This window comes from Myotis davidii, unplaced genomic scaffold (assembly GCF_000327345.1).
Source record: "Myotis davidii unplaced genomic scaffold, ASM32734v1 scaffold217, whole genome shotgun sequence".
Lineage (NCBI taxonomy): Eukaryota > Metazoa > Chordata > Mammalia > Chiroptera > Vespertilionidae > Myotis > Myotis davidii.
Window position 1 is genome coordinate 5,991,124 of NW_006290034.1, and position 5,491 is coordinate 5,996,614.

The 5,491-nt window shown below is 57.7% G+C and overlaps 1 long non-coding RNA gene across 1 annotated transcript in view; it reads left to right on the forward strand.

Moving 5' to 3' along the window:
- Window positions 1-5,491, forward strand: part of LOC107182961 — a 14,095-nt gene that overhangs the window by 5,817 nt on the left and 2,787 nt on the right. Inside the window, exon 2 of the long non-coding RNA XR_001513725.1 lies at window positions 1,588-1,594. This is a non-coding gene — a long non-coding RNA (uncharacterized LOC107182961). The remainder of the gene's footprint in view (window positions 1-1,587; window positions 1,595-5,491) is intronic.

The following is a 5,491-nucleotide window of genomic DNA, read 5'->3' on the forward strand; positions in this document are numbered from 1 at the left end:
CCAAGGAGGTGCCACTGCATCACCTTGTGGCTGGAGGCCCAGGCCCCTCCTCCTGGGGCGGCAAAGGGTGATGGGCTTCTCCCATGAGAGTTGAGAGCATGGTTGGTCCAGACCCCTGGGCACTCGCAGGAGGGGGGCAGGGTGGGGGTGGTTTGAGAATGCGGCCTGCAAAGGTGGGTGCAGTGGGAGTTGGTGAGTCCCAGGGGTCTGACTGGCTCTGGTCTTCAATCTGGGTCTCCCTTCCCACGGATCCCCCAGCTCCCTTTCCACGGATCCCCCAGAAAACACCAGAGGCTGAGAATACTCTGCGGGGGCAGGGATCTCACCCCCTGCCCACCCTCCCGTCCACAAACTCCGCTTGCTCGTGTGCACTGGGCGCAGGCTCCTGAGCTGCCAGGAGAGCCGCCCGGTCCTGCCCTGGTCTCCAGGGCCCTCACCGCTGCAGACCCCCGGGGAGACGGACGGTGAGGAAGTCACACACGCATGATGTCGAGACAGTCCTCCAATCGGGCGAGCAAGAAGGTGGAAACGCTCACTGTCTGTCAAAATTTTTATTTTATTATTATTTTTTTATTTCACACAGAATGATGTTAAAATAAATCCTCAGTAATATATATTTATACACTTATTTACTTGTGTGGATATTTACAAAAGACTGTGGCGCTCTATGAAGACTATGTACACCCATGGTCAGGTGGACAGGCAATGTTCATTGAGGCACGTATGTACACATATATGTATAACCTATGTACAGATATCAGACCCTACTGACACAGGAACTCTCAGCTGCAGAAGTCCTGGGCGGGGCAGTGTTGGTGGGGCTGAAAGCTTCCGGAATATGTCAGCGAGAATGGTAAGACCTATACATCCTGTGCAATGCAGGGGCAGCTGGTGTCTAAATTATCGTGAAGCAAACAAACAGTTAAATGACTCCCAACACCCATGAGTCTTCCCCACAAGTCCTGCTCCGCCGCCTTGCGCTCCCATTGGTCCCCAGCCTCTTATCACCATGGAGACCCCGGTTCCCTTTTGGCATCATCCTTACGAAGCTTTAGCATCGGCTCTGGAGTTCCTTCTCCTATCGATCCCAGGGAGGTTTATTTGTCTGCCTCTCTCCTCTTTGGGTTTTCAGTGAGCATTCGAGATAGGGCACGGGAGGGAGGGCAGCTACGGAGCCGTGCTCAGCGGAAGGAAGCTAGTGCAAACCCGAACCAGAGGCTGGGCCGCATGAGCCTGCGAGAGCAGCCATTTCCACGCTGTGTGTGTGTGTGTGTGTGTGTGTGCTGTATAAAACCCCAGAGACAGCCTATAGAAGCACTTCAGCACGCGGGGCTGGGAAAGGAGACGGCCCCTGCACCCCTGAGCCTTGCAGCTGGGTCTCTGGAAGCTAGAGAATCCTCCTCTGTTCCAAGATTGCCCTTGGTGGAGGGAGGGCTGCAGGACGCAGAGCCCAGGCCGAGGCTAATTTGTCTGGAGCGCTGTGTGCTCCGCGGGCTGCAGCTCGATCATGGGGCTTCCCAGCTTCCCGGGGCCCTTCAAATGCGGGAATCGTCCAAGCACGACAACCGGAGGAAACTGGGTCGCCAGAGCCCACGTGAAGGCAGAACTGGGGCAAGCGCGGAGCGTGCTCAGACCCTCCGGAGCTGGCGTGCACCCTCGCCAAAGCCAGCGCGCTCCCCACTCTCCTCCCCGCTGCCAAGGCGCCGGCCCAGCCCTCCCCGACAGGCAGGTCAATGGTCACCGGCCTGACCCTGCCCTTCACCAGCTAACAGGCTGTCATTCAGCAGCAGACAAAGCAATTGGTGGCAAAGCGAGCCCTAAACGTGCGTCCTCCCAGCTCCTGCCCCGGCTTCCTCTGGCAGCCCCGAGTGTGGGGGCAGCTGGTGTCTAGGGGATGGTTTTCATGAAGCAGGGCTGGGAGGCCTCTCGGGAGGATGGAGAGGGGACACAGGACTGAGTCCTCTGGGTCGCTACCAGAGGGCCTAGCCGGAGTCACCTCCATCACCCGTATGTGGCAGCAGCTGGCCACACTGTTATGTGATCACACCTGCCCCGGGCATCGCCAGTGGAATGATGCCAACGCATCTGGAACATTCTGACTATGTGAGGAACAGAGAGAAACACAGAAAGTTACATCTGTCTCCACGCCGAGGCTTATGCAGTGTGAGAAGTGGCCCCGCAGACCGGCTGCCCCGACGGCCTGTTTACCAGCTGGTCACGCCCAGCCTGGTTCACGGGCTTCTCCATCTGACTGGCGTGGCCAGCGTGGCTGGTGCTGGGAATGTTGGGAAAGGGCAGGCAGGCTCCCCCGCATCACCTCGATCGCCCCAGATGCCAGCGAGGTTTCCCCCAGGCCTGTCCAGGGAGAGCGCACAGCGAAGCGCAGGAGGGGAGGGTGGAATGGACTCCCTGGGCCTAAGACGCTGCCAGGCGAGAAGCCGGATGAGAACGTGGTTCAGCGCGGATCCGGCCGTTTCTCCAAAGAGGGAACTGAACTAGAGCTGCCCTGCTGCCCACATGCACCGCCTGGGCTGGCCGCAATCAACCACAGGGTGGGGGTGTTCTTGTCACCACTGTCAGACACCTCTGTTAGAACTTTGCTTTCAGATCGCACGAAATGCGAGCCTAGGGCACCACGGCAAAACAACAAAGAGGAAGCTCAGACCTCCAGGGCCAGGTCTTGGGACTCCCCCTGCCCCGGAACTACCAAGTTTGGACTCACTTTCCTGGTCCTCAGCCGCGAGGTGACAGCCAACCAGAGCGGGCGGCACAAAGGACAAAGCACCTGGCCCTGAGGTCAGACTCCCCCAGGTCCCTGAGTCAGGCGCCACTGGGAGGGAACGGAAGGGAAGGGAGCCAGAACTTTTGTTATGAAAGAACCATCTTCTGGAGAGTTCTCTCCACACGAAAGGATACGCTGAACTCGAGAAGAGGTCAGAATGCAAAGGAAGGTCATTTGAAAAATTCAAGTGAATTCGGTTGATTTCTTGGGTTGCCGAATTTATTCAGTGAGGCTCAGGGGACCGGTTCCTGTACAACTCCCTAGTTTTTAAACAATGGTATACATATGTACATATACTATACATATATACACACAGGCATATGTATATATGGAAAACCCCGGTAACTCAGGACCATGAACCCCAACCTCCGCTAACGAGGATCCTGTTTTCGGACTAAACTTTCCGTTGAAAGAGGCAAATGCCGGCAAGGGTGCCATCCGAGGAGCCACACTCCGCCCGGGGACGCGGGCAGCCAGCGCCCGGGGGCCTATCTCTTTGGTCTTCTCCATCCACGCTCTGCACGGGGAGCTCTGAGGTTCATGCTGTTGACCCTGAGCAACGCAAGGTCTCCATCGTCTTTGAGCACTTGACTCACTAAGGCGGGAACGTTTCCACTCACCTACTTAGGAAATGTCTTTTCTTTTCTTTTTCTTCTTCTCAGTAACAAAGGTTGGACCAACACCTGCTTCCCCAGCCCCGGAATTGCAAAGCAAAGCAGGGCGGGCCCTTCCCTGAGGATTTCACCATCGGTTCACTGAGGTGTCGCTGTGCACACGTGTACGGAGCAGGGTAGATGGGAGAGGATTGGGGCGGGCAGGGGATGGGGGGCACCCCTTCCTGATTGTCCCGTCTGAATAGCAGTCTCACAGGTTTTTGTATTTTTTTTTTCAGGAAAGGGGCCTCTTTTGAAGCCCCCAGTTATGTGTGCAAATATTTGTGCAACTGCACACGTAGTGGGGGGCGGGGTATTTGTGTCATGAGCGTCACGTCCTAACCACCCAAACGTCCATCCCAGAGGCCTCTGCGCACGACAGCTCGCTCCCCTCCGTAGCTCTCGGGAGTCCCTTGGGTGAAACGAGGCAGCTTATTGTGAAGGACAGCCGGAGGGCAACTCCCCAGATCTGCCCGGGCCACTGGTCCCAGGTGCTGACCTCCAGACCACATTCCCCCAGCATCCACGTCCCCGGGGAGGGGAGGAGAGGAAACGAACGGGTCGAGTGATGGCTTTTAGTGCATGGAAATGATCTAATGGCTCAGGACGCCTTACTCTTACCTACTGGGGAGCGCTTGCTGCAGGCTTTCGTTACGCCCTGCCAGACTGCCTGAAAGTCAGCGAGACGGGCTGCTCGAGGTCACCCAAACTCAGGGGTTCCATGCCCAGAGGTGTGCGAACGCCGTGGGAGAGCAGACAGAAGGGGGAGGCAAAGGTGGCGGGGGGAGGGACCGAGAGGTGCAAAGGGAAAGGAGACAGGTGACAGAGGATGCCTTCTCCTGGGCCTGCCGTGCGCGTGCACCGCACCCCTGCATATATGTTTACATTCCAGAAGGAGGTTTACATTCCAGGACAGGGGCACGTGAACTTGAACTCGTGGGGAGGAGAGGGAACGATGGAGACAGGGGACTAGCGCCACGGGCATTGTCTGAAAACCCAGGGACTACCACTTCAGTCCTGAGAACAAGATTTTGAAATAGCTATTGCTAAAGAAAACAGTCACTATTTATTTTATTGCACTTTTCCTCTTTAAAAAGATTCAAACATGAACTATGAGAGATGGAGCTGAGCTTTGGTGGGAAGGAAGCAGAAAGAAGGGGCAATGTGAACTCAATTCGCTTGAGGAAGAGACCAGCCCAGCTCGTCGGGGATCCGCCACCTGCACCTGCCCCGCCTGCTGCTTTGATGGGCTGGTCTCACCAAGGGTCAAGTCTGAGGATAGAGATGATGGTCCCAGTGGCCACCGGGATACCTCCCTGCACCCAGTGGCCGGCCATTCGGCTCAGATGGCTCACGATCTTAGTAAGGTCAGGGTTAGGGGTTCACACCTGGCCATGGACACTGTGCCAAGGCTGGGGGGCCCTCCGTGGTGTTGCCAAGGGGCACCCTGGACGTTACAGCCCACGGGGACCTGCCCTCTCGGACCAGGTGGCCATCACCCGGTAGAGGCTCATGGCAATGTCCCCCAAAGAGCCAGATCTGGGGCAGGGCTGCCCACCGTCTGCTGGGTTAACACTTCAAAGCACTGCGCTCTTCCTGCCGGACCTAGGCGGATAGTGCCGCCTGGCGTGCACCTTGCTAACTGTCCCGTGGCCTCCTTCGGAGAAAGCTGGCTTCCGCCCCTCCCCTCCACTAGCGTGGGCAGCACCGAACCCCCAGCCCGAGCCTGTGCAGAGGGCACTGCCCTTCTCCACGTGGGCTGGCCCTCATACGTACGCTGACCAGGAAGACAGTGGGCCAACGACCTCACTGCAATGGAGTGAGAGGCCCAGAAAGAGCTGACAGGACAAGGAAGCCCTACTGTGCGCCCCACACAGGGCAGCCGCACAAGCACCCAGGCTGGGGGCTCAGGCCAATTGAGGGGAGCCCTTTCCACATCGGGCAAGGGAGTCTGGAAACACTCCCCCGGGGCCCCGTTAGGCTAACGTCCCGGTGACACACCTATTTGTCCTCAGAAGCCCAGCTGGGAGGGATGGGGAGGCGGCAGACAGGAAGG